The following is a 16680-nucleotide window of genomic DNA, read 5'->3' on the forward strand; positions in this document are numbered from 1 at the left end:
AACAAAACAAGAATGATTACAGTTGGACCAAAAAGTCCAGAGTTTTCTCACAGTGCAGTCAATTCTGTAACTTACTAAAAAGGCTTTGTAATGTGCAGTTTTCTATACCTCTTCTATTTTTCAATTGTCTCAATGCCCACGTGTAGCATAAGAAGAAGGAAAAATGGGCAAAGCCAAATTCCCTGTAGAGGAGGCATTCACTCCAATGGCATGTGCTGGTCTGTGTGAGCATGGCTTCACAGTGCATCCCAACCCTGTGCAGCTCCATTCAGCTCAAGATGTATGGGAAGAGTTTTATGCTTCCAACAATTAGACTTGGCAGAGCTATTGTTTCTCTCTTATTTAATATCAGTCAGCTCTGGAGCCCAGCCAGTGTCTGTACTCTGTCTCTAAATTTAATTCTTATTCCTTCTACATATCACTTAGTTGTCAGAAGACAGCAACTTAATAGCATTTGTTGCTCTGGCTTAGGCGTTTCTGGGTTATGTCATTTCCCAATTGACCTGCTTAGCTCAGAGGGAATAAAAATTTTTTGTCTAATGGTCTTGGGGGCTTCTATCATTAGGGATCTTCTTTCCAGTTCCTGGGGTGTTTCTGTAAATGTCATGAGATAACATAATTTCTAGATATTATTGTTTCTTACAAAGGCATAAGGCCATTTTAAATATGAAATGAGTCCAGAATAAGAATATTATAGAGGGAAAATTATCTAAGTCTGGTTATTGATTTGTAACTTGTTAGTCTGAAAAGTCTAAATCTCCAAGGGGGATGGAGAGGAGGACTATGGAGGAGGGAAATAAATTTCTAAATTGTATCATTTCAATTCATTCTAATTCAACTCTGCAAACACATCCCTGTTCTTAGCGTGGGGCAGGTATTAACCTAAGTGCTGAAACAAACTGGCTTTCCTGTGTGTGGTCAAGTAAAGTAGGACTAGTAAGGTGCATAATGGAGAAAGTTACTTCATGTCCCAAGGCCTCAGTTTCCTCATGGGCTAAAAGCTGTTCTTTCTCACCATTCTCCTTTGCTGATGTTAATTATGAGAAGGTAATATATCATATTTGAAAGGTTATTTGCTGTGAAATCTCCATGCATGTTGTAGTCTTGGCTTTGTGACTATTTAGCTCCTAGGATGGATGTGTGATTTAACTTCCCTTGGTCTTATCTGAGTCATTGACACGACATTTGAAGGTTCTCTTTTTAATTTATGTTCCATGAGATTGGATACAATCTCCTTTGTCATATTCACGTCTTGCATAGAGTCAAGCAATCAAGTCACACATTTTGTTGGGCTTAATTGTCTTTCTTTACTCAAGGGGTGTACTGCTATGGTTTATAAACTGTTACTACATACATATGCAATGGATTTCTATGGCAGAAGAGAGATCTGAGACCAGAAGGAGAGTGAGTATAAAATTCTTTTTTTCCCTTTAACATGAATATCTCTTTGAGTGTCTTAGAGAAATTTCTGGCAAGATTTCAACTGGTGTGTGATTTACGCTTGTCAGCTTGCAGAAAAGAAAAATTTCATTAAACTAACATTTGTTGAGGTCTGTTGTGAGCGTATATTACTGTTTGCTAAATATTTTGGTCTCCTTTTTCATGGTGCCCTCTCTATAAGAGGATTCCTCACTTGACTGGCATTAAGCCTTGCCATGTGGCTTATCCTTGCTGGTAAAATATGAAGAGAAATAAGATGGATCATTTCCAGATGGAAAAATTACAAGAGACAGTTGTTTGTTACTGTGCTCCCGTTTTCTCTAACACAAGACCAACAATGTTGTCAGGGGTGGGTGGGGTAGGGTGAGTGTCATTTTGGCATGGAATCTATAGAGCTATTTTGAGAAAATCATGTATATAGTATGAATGAAGGCTTACTGTTTGTCATTGCAATATGACAAAATTTCTTTTTTAGTTGCACTGTAATCTGGTCTACTGTATATTATGCCTGCAATTGAAATGATACAATGTCAACCAACTCAAATTAATCTCAGGTCCTTTGGAATGACTCAGTGAGGATGCCATGATAATGCACAGTCTATATTGTAGTAGAGGAAATATGCAACAATGGATATATTGAGGAAATAAAACCAATTTGTGATTGGAGAAAGCCCTCTTAATATGTACTTAAGTTGATAGTTCATAAATTCACAGAGGTGAGGCTGGCCAAGGGACAGGAGGAAGAAGGTGATAGTGCAAACAGGAAACTTTAGGTCAAGAGGTGAGACAGGTCACGGGAACATGGAGCAGCATGTTATTGAGTATGGCTGCAAGGTAGAGCAAAGAGAGGACTGGAAAGGACTGTGATTGATGAGATAATGTCACCAATAACATCAGCTTTTATTAGCTCTGTGAAAAGTGCTTTTTACGCAGTTTCCTCATTATTATTATTATTATTATCGTTATTTTAATTGGGCCATAGAGTAGGAGTGTGATTTTACTATGTGACACATGGGAACCTTATGATCAGACCTCCATTCCAGAAAGATGCTCTGGCTCTGGTTCCCAAGTTAGCATCTAGTCATGGTTTGAGAGAGGATGGGGCCCTATCTTCTGCAGCTCAGCCTCCTGACTCCATGAAGTGAGGCAATAGCAGGCAAGGAGACAGCTGGGGTGATACAAGGGAATGGTATTTTGAAGGGCTTGCAATAGAATATATGAAGAAATATAGGCTGTAGGTCTCAAAAACATTAAGATTTGGTAGTAGTTTTAATAACAATATAAAAGTAATAAAATGATCCCCAAATGAACTCTTAGGTCTAATTCAAACAAACAGTATGCTATTACATCACTATTTTGAGAATTTCAATTTGCTTTTGATTATAATATAGATAATGTACTGGGTAAATCAAAGACAAAGCCAAAAATCTATGAAGCAGATCTAGCTAGTGGTCTATGCATTTTTTTTTTTTTTTGTTTTCTGAGGTTGGATTACAGTGATTGTGATTTGTGATTTTCTTCATCATAAATGGGGTCATCTATTGACCGAGAGGGGAAAGAGCTCTTCATAAATGACAGTGACATTTCTGACAGTTGTTTGTCTTCTGTCCATCAGAGGTCCCCGGAGACCATGACCTGACTGGAAAGGTCCTTGAGTCAACATGGCAGAGGCTGTGATTAATATGGATGCTATTCAGACTTCAGCCGGTCCCTCCTCTTTCAACAGAATTCAGAGAGAAGCTGAGCTGACTGTATGTTAGTTTGCATTCTAAAGTCTCTCCTACATACTGTTGTCAGAGTACCTGGCACCTTATCTTTTGCTCTTCCCCTTCCTATTTCCCCTTTATTGTCTTTCTTCTTTGCTTATTTTCTTGATTAGCTTTTCCTCTTCTTTTTGAACACTGTGTGGTCGCAGAAAATAACATGGTAAGAAACAATCTGACTGCCAATATGCATAAGATTTATTGCAACAGAGAAAGCAAGTCATTAGACAGTGTGCATATTAATCTTTTGGTTTGGGTCCATAAGACACAGGTTTGGGTGTTTGGGGACTCTTATTTATATGCTGTTAAAGAAAAGCAGTTAGGTTAGAGAAGGAGATATAGGGATGATGGAGCAAAATTTATGGTTCAAGCATCCATGAATACAGCTTGGCTCAGCTATTACAACTTTTCCCTAAGACACAGACAAGGCTAGGTTTTTGAGGTGTTACTGCATCTGTTGAGTACAACTATGTTTTTTGAGGTATTATTATTGCATCCTTTGAGGTACCCCAGATTTTTTTTCGGGTATCAAGGCATCCTTTAAGATACTACTCAGAAGCCAGCTTGGCACAGGTTTTCAATGCTGTTTTTCCAAAACGAACTACCCAAACAGAGAAATTATCAGTAAAGACTACTGCTGGTTTAAGGATAGTTTCCTGAATTTTCTTGAAATAACCAGTAATGAGTTGCCAGCTTAGATAGCTCTTTTTATAGATCTTGCAGCAGCTGGATCAAAATCTAATGAAGATGTTTGCATCTGACAATGGCAGGCCTACACACTCTGATCCTGTTTCTTGAGTGCACAAATGCTTTTCATTTGGGAACATGAAAGGCATATTTAGTGACAACTGATGGTTCTTTGTTTTTTAATTCCCAATAATGTCTTCAGTAAGTGCTTTTGTTAACATTTTTGCATTATACAATAGGTGACACAGGAAGATAATCGGTGTGCTGAAAGCAATTAAAGAGTTTATATCCAACTTGCTCTGCCTATTAAATGGATCCATTCGGCATGGAAGCATATTAGCATCTTTACAGTGGAACGGATTGTGGAAATAGGTTATTCACGGGGCTTGTGCATCTTGCTCCTGCTGCAATAAGACGTATCTTCAAGATTGTAGCAAAAAGGAATGAGCCATTTTTCTCCCCTTTAGAACTGTAAACAGAAGTAAAACTATTAATAGATGCTGTAGCTAATCCCAAGAAGCTGCGACTGAGAGATTAAATAATGTCGCAAAGAGAGGAAACTGGAATGAAAGGAGGGGAGGGAGGGAGGGAGGGAGGGAGGGGGGAGAAGGGAAGGAGGCAGTTCCCTGATCACAGAGCTGAGTTAGACAAGGACAAACTGAAGGACTCTGGCTGATCATAGGATCAAATTGTTACAAGGGGAGATTCCTGCTCTTAGAAATGTAAATACTACTTTGTTTCCCCGGTACTGTTCTAATAGGGAGGGTTGTGCCTTATTTTCCAAAATAGTAATCAAGATGACTTTAAACAGAGGTTGGATGCCACGGAGATGCAGCTGAGCCCGGGGGACAAATCTGTGAACCAAAACCTCTATTTACTGATAAAAGAATTAGAGAACTAGGAGGCCCTTGGGTAAATGTACAATATGAGACCAGAGCCCTAGTTTTTACTGCCAAATAGAAGGAATTATAGCAAAAGGGATTGGTATATAATTAAATTTTGTACCTTGCATACTGGAAGTGATTAGATGGCCCTATATTTTATTACTGCTAATTCTCTGGGTGTATGGTTGAGCCTCTGCTTGACGCTGGCTTTGAAGCATCCTGATTCAGCACCTCTGGGCAGAATCATGACATTTCTTCATACCTTAGTAGGAACTGTGAGCTTTGTATTATTGCTACCACTCAGTATGGTTCAAAGTGTGATGATACCTGCTCATTACCATCATCATCTGGATACCTAGCAATGCAAATTCTCTGACTTTATGCCAAGCCAAATAACACAGAACCTCCAAGGTAAAATATTTTAATGCATAGTCATGCTATAGGCAATTTTATGCTCATTAAAATTCATTATTGAGAAGTCTGGGTCCAGGTTGTTTGAGAACTGTCTGGTAATCACAACCCTATCATAGAAGCAGAATGAAGTTTGATTTAAAGTTGCTTATATTTTAACCATGCCACGAACTTGTTCTTATTTTAGGATCATTGAAACATCATATCATTTATAGGGACTGGAGATTATGAAGTCTTTGAAAATGGTCTCTTACTAATGAGTGTAATTGAAAATTTTTGGAATTTGTGAGGGTAGGGATTTAAAATAGTTTTCTTTTGCTGTGATTGGTGTTTACCTGTATACACCTATACTGGGCCTCCTTTTGGTGTGAAAAGAGACAAGGAAAACACAAATAATGACTGGCATATGTGCCAAGAGGAGAAGGGATATGGCATCCATCCATTTCATGTGTAGACACAGTAGAGAGGACTGACTGTCAATCCTCTTTTAACATCCTTATCTTCTACTAAGTTCTCAGGCAAGGACGGGATCATGACATGTTATAAAAGTAAATCAAATTTATTTATGTTGGCAGTGAAATCAGTAGTGAATTGACCTAGCTTTAGGAATTCACTGTGAGCACGAAAATACAGAGCAGCACCTGGGGAAACAGGCTTATTGCTCTCTGGCCCTTTTGATGGTCGATCTGAATCTCTGAATGGGCCTTAGTGCAGGCGTTTGGTATTCAGTCTGCGTTGAGTACTTAGAGTCAGGTGCTCATTAGTACGTAATTGTTTTTTACTGGCGTTATTTTTCTTTTGTTTCACTTTTCTCATCTCCTCTTTCTCGCTAGTGTAAGTTGATAGTTGACCTCGAACTTGGCATGTGATAGTCATTCAATCAAGACTGACATTCATACCAAAGTTAATATCATCACTGTATATTTGACAGATTGAATAAAGAGTTTCAAGGAAGGAATATGTGTGAAGGGAACCTCTGGAGCCATACAGACAGAGGTTTCTACTTTGGGTCTGTTATTTCCTATTTTGTATGTGTTTGGACTCATGATTAACTTCAATAAATTCAAGTTCCCCTTGCTAAAATAGTGAGAATGGTTTATATCTCATAGAGTTATTATATAGATTAAACATAAACTTACCATACATCCAGTTTATGCACGATCACCTGGGTTTATACCTATTGGCTTGATGTAATTACTTGTACAACTCTCTTTCATTCTGAGTGGGTCCTAATTTGGAAGAAAAACTGTATTTACAAATAAGATATATATATATATATATATATATATATATATATATATATATATATATTTTAAACAGTACATTTTTTTTCTTCATGAAACTTGAAAGCCCAAACATTCTGGGCTGTGCCTATATTTGCTATAGTATCAAAGAAACTACAGCTCTCTGTACGCTCCTTTGACATTAGCAAACTTTTACATTAGTAATGGCAAAAACCCAAAGCAAAACTTGCTGGTTATATTTGTAGAATCAAGTGTTAGGTCTTTTGGGGGTGGGGAGAGAAGCTGAACCATTTGTATATTATTTAGAGTTTTCCAAAGAAGATTTACAATATGGTAACGTCTTGTACATCTCAGGAATTGAAGTGGACATTTTTAGCCATATCTTATAATGGGGTGCCCTTAGGCTCAGAAGTCAAGCAACATTTTTAAGGTCAGACATATTACCAGAGAAGATACCAGTAGTCAAAATTGTATTTTTCTTTCTCTTAGGTAAATGCTTTTCCACAAAAGTGCGTATATGTCATTGGTGATGAGCAGTTTTAATAGCATATTGCACATGAGTCGAGCAATCTGTTCAACCTCATTCTCAGCTTCCTGTCTTTGACAGGCAGAGTAGTAGTTCTCTGTGTTAAGGAAAGAGGATATGTCTCAAACCAACTGGACACATTTTAGATTTTAATGTTTCTCACTATCCTGCCCATCATAGATGTATCTTTTTATAGTTCACCAAGCACTTCTGATATTAATTGTTGCTATCCTAAAGTTTCTGACAAAAATCACAAAATTAAGATTATTAGGTAACAGCGGCTTTATTTGGGTCGATGACATGAGAAAAAGAGGAGAAATGGAAAGAAAATCAGGAATGATTGTCAGGTGAGACTTTCAGCTCAAAGGGATGAGGACATTTCTATGGAAACCTAATTTTTGCTTTCTCCAACAACTTTTGGTTAATTCTGACCTGCATTAGGTAGATAAAGATAAATGTGAATTTTGAATTATATTTAATCTTCATTAAAGCAATTATCTCTCTTAATGAAGAATTTGCTGGGTTGTGGTTGTGCAATGGAGTATAAAATCCTTAGTGAATAAAATCAATTTCATTTCAAGCTAGCTTTTCTGTCCATTAATAAACAAGACATAAAAAATATACTTGCTGTGAGTCATGAAGGCTGCTCATAGCTCACAGAAAGCCAATACAACCACAACGATAGGACAGTTGGCTCTCCGTTGCTCCCCCTTCAGTTTTGAAGCTAAAGGAGAACATTCATCATAAGGAAGTTATGCAAGTTTTCATACTGGAACTATTTTACCAGGCCTCACAGTGAGACAACAGTGGATTATGTCTCATACCCAATCTACTGTCTGATAGAACAGTGTTTGCATTGTGAAATGTCTTTCATCCAACCTCTCTGCTTCATTAATCAAGCAACTGTGAAGTTGATTCTGGCAAGCTTATGTTTCCTAAGTATGAAAGTTGCTTGCTTATTTATTTCCATGCTGCTACAGTGGAAGGAAACAGATTGGGTCTAAAAAGCAGTGTACTGTAGTGTAAAGCAATTAAGTGAGCTGTGCATGCCCTTCGGGTGAAGGATAATGGGAAATTAATGAGGACCAGCTAGTCCTCATTGCTACTGGTGTAAGAGAATCGGACATGTCAAAAAGGATAGAAACTCATCTATATTTCAGTGCAGACAGAGGCATTTATTACTTCAGATAAACTTTAAGATTTAGCTCACATGAACTAGTTGATAATTATAAATGGCTTTACCTTAAGAATAAAGAGATTCCAGCTATTTACATGGATTGTTTAACATTCAAAAATCTGTTGTCTCCAAGAAACACATTTCACTTACAAAGACACCAAAAGAGTCACAGAGTGGAAGTCACTCTATCAAGCAAATGGATGTGGGAATGATGATGGCAGAGCTAATCTGATCCTCAAGAAAGTAGACTTCAAATTAAAGACTGAGGAGTAGACAAAGGTCACTATGTGTTAATATAGGGAATAATTCATCAAGATGACATAATAACTGTAAATGTATATGTACCAAGTGTTTGGGTTTCAATTTTATGAAATAAATACTGATGGGCATAAAAAATTCTACTTTTTTTAACATAATGATGGATGACTTTAGTAACCCACACACATGTTTAGGTAGATAATCCACACCCAAAACTTCAGAATAAAATTATATAATATATCAAGTTGATTTAAAAAATTCATGCAGAATACTCTGTCCAAATATTAATATCAAGAATTTAAAACAATTTCTTATATCTTATTAGGTAACAGAATTAAACTAGAACTCAATAGCAACATAAGCACAGAAACTTAGGAACTGAATGGTGCTCTCTTCAATGATCAATGGGTCCTTGAAGGAATCAGGAGGGACATTTAAAAATTTCTGGAATTAAGTGAAAATGAAAAGTATCTTAAAGGGGTAAAAAGCAACCTCTCAATGGGAAGGAGAAGGATAAATGATGTTGTTGACAAACTTACTTCTCTTCCTTATCAGAACTTAAAAATAGCAAAGCAAAATCACCCCTAAACCAGAATGTCTTTGTACCCCACCCCTGTAGTATCCCATAATGGGTAGTGCCACAGTTCAGTCAATGGAATATGTACCATTGAGACAGTGAGTTCTATGCTATTTGTTATTAAATTGCATTGTGCATTTTATGTGCTAGGCTTTGTGCCAAGTGCTTGCATTATTTAATAACTATTTTCAGACATTTCTTTCTTCTCATTTTATCTGTGAGGAAACAAAGGCACAAGTCAATTAAACAACCTATCCAAACAATACTGCTATAAGAACTAGTACTGTGTCATCTGGTTCTAGAGACCACACATTTGACAGCCACACATACATTGTTCTCTCATCTGAATGTGACCAGGGTCGCATTAAATGGATCAGTCAACACTTTAATTCCTTTATCCATAAAATAAGGGAGGTAATGCTTACTGAAGTCCTACTCACGTGCCAAGTTAACTATGATGTCATTTACCCCTCAATTACTTGCAGTGAAGGCCAATCCTCTAATATATGAAGAAGCTGGCTCAGATGCATTTTGTAGCTCTAAGATCACAAAGAGTGTAAGAGACAGAGCACTGCTTCAGGCTTAGATTTTCCTGAGTATAAGAATATGCTGCTCCTATTACATTGTTATAATGTTATCAGGGCCGTTATAAGGCAACAGATGTAAAGTATTTAGCACTTCCTGAATATGTTCAGTATGAGTAAAATCTGTTGAGGCTTAACAAATTGCACAGAGGTTATTATTATTATTATCGTTATTGCTGTTGTTGTTATTGTTATTACCTTGATCTGATGCTAACAGAGGCAGGGGATCCTAGCGAGAGGACATATATCCAGCATGTTATCTACTAGTAGCCAATGGTGATACTACTACACTTACTGCCATGAGATAGAAAAGGAGACACAAATTGCTTAATTACAGAGCCATCCGTTATTTTGTTCCAGGATTCTTGGCATCTGTGACCACCAAGGGGCTCAAATGGTAAACTAATTTTAGAAATCTGTCCTTACAGTGAGAAAGCAGCATCAAGGTATAAAAGATGTGAAAATATTATGTACTCGCTTCTCAAGTCAAGCACCACATCAGAATGATTGCTGCAGGTTAATTTATAAAGAAATAAATCACCACAGACAAATTGGGGCCTTATTAACCCTATCAGTCATTCTATCATTTCTTCTCTCTCTCTAGCCTATGTTTTCCCCCAAATTGGAATACTGAATTCACAATTTATCTTTTTAATTAATATGTATGTAATTATAAGTAATGCATGACATTGTTTTTAAATAGTTCCATAAATAAATATATATATATATACATATATATTTGTATCTCAGTTTATTCTTTTTGCAGCCAATCATCTCAAGTTAGTGAGTTACCTGTATTAATATTTCAGTAGCTCATATCTATATTGCATTTCATCCCTCAAATATACAGGAATTTATTGACTATAACTTAAATAGTTATAGTTATTGTCATGGAAAATTGAATGTTGATTTCCAACTTCTTTATTAGAATTAAGTAAATATAAATGGAACTACTGTGATGAGTCCAAAGTGTTGTAGCTAAACCACTTTCTATCATTCCCTGTATTATGATATTAAAGATATTTTTTTAGACCTTAAAACATTCTCTTAAACAACTTAGGCTTTTATGTCTCTCAACATTACAAAATTTACATCCTGTTTATAAGCTTCTATTCTAAATTTGGTAACAAAGATAATGGTGTAACTCTCTAGTCTTCAACCCCATCAGACACTTGAAAAGGATAAAATACTGCCCAAGCAAACAGTACTTTCAGAACAAGCAACTTCCAAAACTATAGAAATGACAGAAACAACTGCTGCCTGGACAGTCACCCAAGGTTTTACAGCCATGTTGGGGCATTCTTCTTCTTCCTCTTCCTCTTCCTCTTCCTCTTCCTCTTCCTCTTCCTCTTCCTCTTCCTCTTCCTCTTCCTCTTCCTCTTCCTCTTCCTCTTCTTCTTCTTCTTCTTCTTCTTCTTCTTCTTCTTCTTCTTCTTCTTCTTCTTCTTTTGCCTACGTGCCTAGAATATCTGACAGGTATTTTTATGAAGCAGGAATTTTGAATGACTGTCCTACCAGGCCTTGTCAAAGTTCACCAGTTGCCTTCTTTTGTGTCCTGCTTGCCCAATTTTGGAGACTATACTGTCATCAGTAGAGGCAAGGAAGTTCTTGCCCAGTAGCTAACTTCACACAAATGAAGCAGACTCATATAGAGATTCTTTGATGTTTGTATCTTCTCTGAATTAGATTGGTGTTGCCAGGAGCAGACTTATCTAGCTGTTATGAAAACCCTTCTGTTATTAAATCATCTTAAATGTCATTTTCTGTGGATCTTTGAAGTGTTGGAAGACCATCTATAGAAAATATCTCTCTATTTCTGTTTGACCTTTAAAACATGCCTAAAATGGCTACAAATTTCATTGTTATAGATAACTACTAACCTGCATTTCTTAGTTATCCTAAACAGTTTATAATAATAGATTTCAAGGACTTGAAATTTGCATTGCATTCTTAAATGAGCTGCATATGTATAATACCTTAAACCAGATTATAGACATATGTATAGTATATTATAATGAAAATAACCTTAAAATTTGTATAAATAAACAAAATTACCCTAAACAGGAGTAGAAACATATATAGGATCAGTCCAGAGGACTACTCCACTGATTCTGGGCTGCAGCTGCTCTTTGCCTTTCCTTGAGAGCCAAACTTCATGCCCACGTGTACTGGCTGGGAGCCGTGTTTACCTGTTCAAGATCTGGACAATTTTTTACCTAGTACTGAATAGTATACTAATTGCTCAAATGCTTAACTGCTTGACTGAACAGCTAGGACTCTTGAAGGAGACACATCTCTGTACGCCATGAAGACTGGAACTCCATGAGAGATTGTAGTTCCTAGGAAGCCACGTCCAACTCTGTGTTCAGAACTTTTTTTTTTTCAGCTTTTAGCTCTTATGTGGATTTACGCATTGCATGTTGGACACCAAATGTAGTATTTTTGTTGGCTTAGCTGCTGCTCAGGACTCTACTGATATTTTAATTATCAGTAGCTCCACATTGGGTACCAAATGTAGTTGGACTTTCTTGTTGGACTTTCTTTGCACCATCAGCCTCCAAATAATGACAGGGAGACTTTTTATTAATTTTGAATGCTTGACCTTAGCTTAGGCTTGTCCCACTAACTCTTAGAATTTAACTCATTTCTCTTAATCTATGTTCTGTTATGTGGCCTTTACCTTTCTCCATTCTGTATGTCCAACTGTCTCAGATTCTCTCAGTGTCCCACTGGCACTTTCTTTTACAAGACTGAAGAGCACACCAATGTGTATGTCTATCACATTTTCTCCACGCATCTAGTCATCAGTGGAGACTTAGCCTGTTTTGTTTTCATTATTGTGACTAGTACTGTCATAAGCTTAGTTGTGCATTTATCTTTTTGACACAATTTCATTTGCTTTGGGTACATATCCAATAATGGGAATTGCTAGATCATATGTTAGTTCTATTTTTAATTTTTGAGAAGTTCAATACTGTTTTTCGTAATGACTGTTTTATTTTTATTCATGCCAGTAAAAATATTTCTCCATTCTCCACATCCTCATCAGTCTTTGCTTTTTTATTTTAGATGATAGCTATTGCAAGAGGTGCAAAGTAATACTTGATTGTATGTTAATTTGCATTTCCTGATTAGTCATACCCACCATTCCCTCCCATATATCCATTTGTCCTTTATATTTCTTCTTCTGAGAAATATCTATTGAAGCCTTTTGTCCTTTACAAAACCTTTTTGTTTTTAAACCTTGGCCTTGAATTGGGTTTCCTAAGTACTGTGAAGCTAATCACCTTTGTTTTGAGTGACTTCTTTCATACACTACAGCTGTGTGTGATTTTTATTGGAAGTGTGAAAACTTGCCTTGCATGTCTATCAGATCTGCTCATCTCTGTCTGAGTGAGGCTTTAGCCCATTTACAATTGATATAAATATTAAAATGGTTGATTTCAAACTTACTGCTTGATTCTGGTTCTCACCTATGCTTTGTTTTCTTGTTCTCTTCCTCTGTTTTTTTTTTCTTTCTTTTTTTTTGATTGTTCAGTTAGTGATTTCATGCAATCTATCTTTTTGGTATGACATTTCTCTTGGTAAACTATAACATTTTATATTTTCATTAAGTTGATTTTGGATTTTTATTACATATCTTAAATTTTTTATAGCTTACCTTGAAGTGATATACAACTTAATGTGCAGTATAATTATCTAAAGTTTCTTTCCTTTCATTCCTTAGGTTATTAACATGCCTATATTAATAGTGGGATTTCGAATGATCTAATTTTTATTTTCCCATTCTTGTTTTACACCTGCCTTTTCAATTAATCACTTTTTATGTGAATTATGCATTGGGTTTCTTTCTTTATTCATTCAATGACACTAAATGTAATTATAGTAAAGTTATTCTAAGACTTCTCCATTATTTCTACTTTATTTGGGCTGAATTTATCTTGCTTTTTGTTTAGTTTGTCACTGCTTCTATATGCTCTAAGTGGGCTTTCCTCCTTTTTTTTTTTCTATTTTTAACTCCCAAGCCTTCCCCTATCATGTGGGTGAGATTTTATACCTCCATCCCCCCACCCCCGAATCTCCAGTCCCAGTGTTACACTGATAGCTCCTATGTTGTTTTCATTTGGGTCATAAGGAAGATCCAGTTTCTGGACCAGAAACCCAGGTTAGCATCGCTAGTCTCTGCATCTGTTTTCTCCACGTGCTATGTGGGTGTATGTTTTATTGATTTTATTTTGGAGACTTTTCAACAACCTTATATTGTGAAAGCACTTTATCCAGGGGCAAGACTGCTACTGTAGCCCTGAATTGAGCCACTGATTCCTAGGCTATTCCCTGTGTGGAAAGTGTGCTGTTGCTTCCCGTTATTCTGTAGGAGTTAAGTGCTCTGTAACTTTTTCCCTTTGCAGACTTGGTGCCCAGTAGGTTCCCAGCTTCAGTCCATCACTGAATTTCTGTTCAATTTTTGTGCAAGGTATTATATCACATATAAAAGCCCAAGTATGCCTTTAATTTTAATTTAATTTTAAATATTTTATTTTTCAATTTTTTGCTTTGGACCACACAAAACGCTCAAAATATAAATGCAGGATCATATTCACTTATAGTCTACTTTCCGTTCCCCTCCTAGACGTTGTGACAAATGGCTTTATTCTCATTATACAATAGAAAAGATCAGAAAATAAGGGGTACAAAAATGTGGGTGGGATGCACTTTATTTTATTCCTAAAGACTCTCACTTATGTTAAAGATATGCTTCATCGTTTCCTCAACTCCATATAAATTTTCCTTTTCATCTAAGTGTTTGAGAAGAAAAATAGTTAATTACTGGCCTGGGATGACTTTCTCTGTAGGATGAGTAATAGTGGGTTTCGTTTGTTTGTTTGTTTTTTAAGTTATGTTTTATATTTAAAACTGAATTGGATACTTCAGCCACGGAAGCAGGTAGGCTACCTGCAGATGTCCACCTGTTCCTCATCTCCTCCAATCCTATTCCACCAGTCTCACCCCAGTCCTGTAGGAGAACACTTACTGTAGCTCCCCTACTCCTTCCCACATCTCCAGTGGTTTACACAGATATTCTTCTCCAACCTTCCTCCCCACTCATGCTTTTATCCCAGCCCCCAATTCCAGTCAATCAGCCTGCCTACTGGCAAGTAGGCCAGTAAAACAGTTAGGCAAGCTTCAGAGTTCCACACACCCCCTTTCTTCCATTACAAACCTTTAAAGGTAACATACATGTCTGCATTGACACAAGTATGGAATGTGTGGTGTACACAAGTTAGCTAAAGAAGATTTTATATCTTATGTTTGAGCTTGTAGAACATATCTGTCAACAAGAAAACAAAGCATAGGTGAGAACCGGAATCAAGCAGTGTATCTCCACTAGAATATTGCTCCTCAAATTATTCCACAAAACAGAAAAAATATTGCCAAATTTGTTTTATGAGGCAATAGTTAATCTGATACCCAAACTACATAAAGACCCAAAAAAGAGACTTGCAAACTGATTTTCCTTTCGAACTTAGAATCAAAAGAAATCTCCATAAAATATTTGCAAACCAAATCCAAGAAAACATCAAAAAGATCATCTATCACAATCAAGTAGGCTTTATACCAGAGATACAAGGATTGTTCAACATACATAGTTAGATAAGGGTAATTCACCACAAAAAGAAACTGAGGTTTTTGCTTTTCCATATGAAGTTGAGCATTGTTCTTTTGAGGTCTTTGAAGAATTTTGCTGAGATTTTGATGGGAGGAGTAGACGGAGGGAAACCACAATCAGGATATACTATGAGGAAAACAAACCTACTTCAATAAAAAGGGAAACAAAAAGAAATACTAATTACAAAGTAAAAGGAACAAACTGAATTGGAAAAATAATTCCATTACACAGTCCCGCCATTCTCTTTGCAAGATAAGGCTGTTCACTACCGTGAGAAATAGATCTAGGACTTCCCTGCACATTCTGGTTCTCTTGTAGAACTGGCACTCACTTCTCAAGGCCTCTGCATTCCCCATTTTCTTTTATGGGAGGTGCAATGGCAGGGGGAGGCGGGAACCATTGTCAAAATATATTCTTTTCAAGTTAGAAGAAAGAGTTCACGCACTTCTATTATGTGCAGTTTCTGGGATAATTCAGAGATGTAGGGAAGGAAAAGACTGAGTTTATTTTTTTTTCCCCCTGAAAACTCTTACGTTCTTATGAAAGCCCCTGAAAACACATCTGCACCAGGCCGCCTGCTTTCAGAGTTGACTGTCTCTGCCTTTGCAGCATGTCTGAAGCAGCAAGGCCTTCTACATAGATTCCTTTTGAAACAGATTTTGCATTCATGGAATTTAGGCCTTGCTATTTGAATTCTAGCAGTTTATGGAAAATGGTTTAAAAAATGGATCAACAATATAGTTGTCACTAAAGCATGTAACTCAATGGATAATAAGAAATTCTGTAAGACTGCCTGAACAATTAGCCTTTGTTTTTTAATGATTAGCTAAGAGTCAGAACTCTGGAGCTAAATTGCTTAAGCTGAAATGACTATTTCACCTCATATAACTACAAGGCCTTGAGAAGTTTACTTAAACACTGTGCTTTAATTTTCTCTTAAGATTGTAGCTATTTAATATGGGCGAGGTATTTGTTAATCAATACATGCAAAATAGTACCTACAACATTGATGATAGCGTTGGATTTTGAAGACTTTTAAGTCATGTACTGTGTAAAATAGTTTGTTCTAGGCACTAAGGACATGCTGGAAGTCATGATAGAAATGTTTGTTGCCAACAGAAATTCCATGATTCAGAATATATAGTAAGTCAATGAGACAAATAAAAGAATTTCATCTCAGTAGTAATATATAGAATGAAGAAAATAAAACAATGCTCACAGTTCTTAATATTGAACTTGAAATAGTTAACTGAATTTTTATTCTATTTTATGTTTTAATACAATCTTTGATCATTTTGCATAGCTATCCCTGTTCCTCCCCTCTTCCTACCCCACCCTTCCCCTACCCCATTCACTCCTCAGGAAGCATAAGACTTCCCATGGGGAGTCAACAAATCTGACACATCACTTATAGGCAGGACCAAGGCCCTCCTTCCTATATCTAGGCTGAGCAAGGTACCC

Source organism: Chionomys nivalis, chromosome 11 (assembly GCF_950005125.1).
Source record: "Chionomys nivalis chromosome 11, mChiNiv1.1, whole genome shotgun sequence".
In the NCBI taxonomy this organism is placed as follows: Eukaryota; Metazoa; Chordata; class Mammalia; order Rodentia; family Cricetidae; genus Chionomys; species Chionomys nivalis.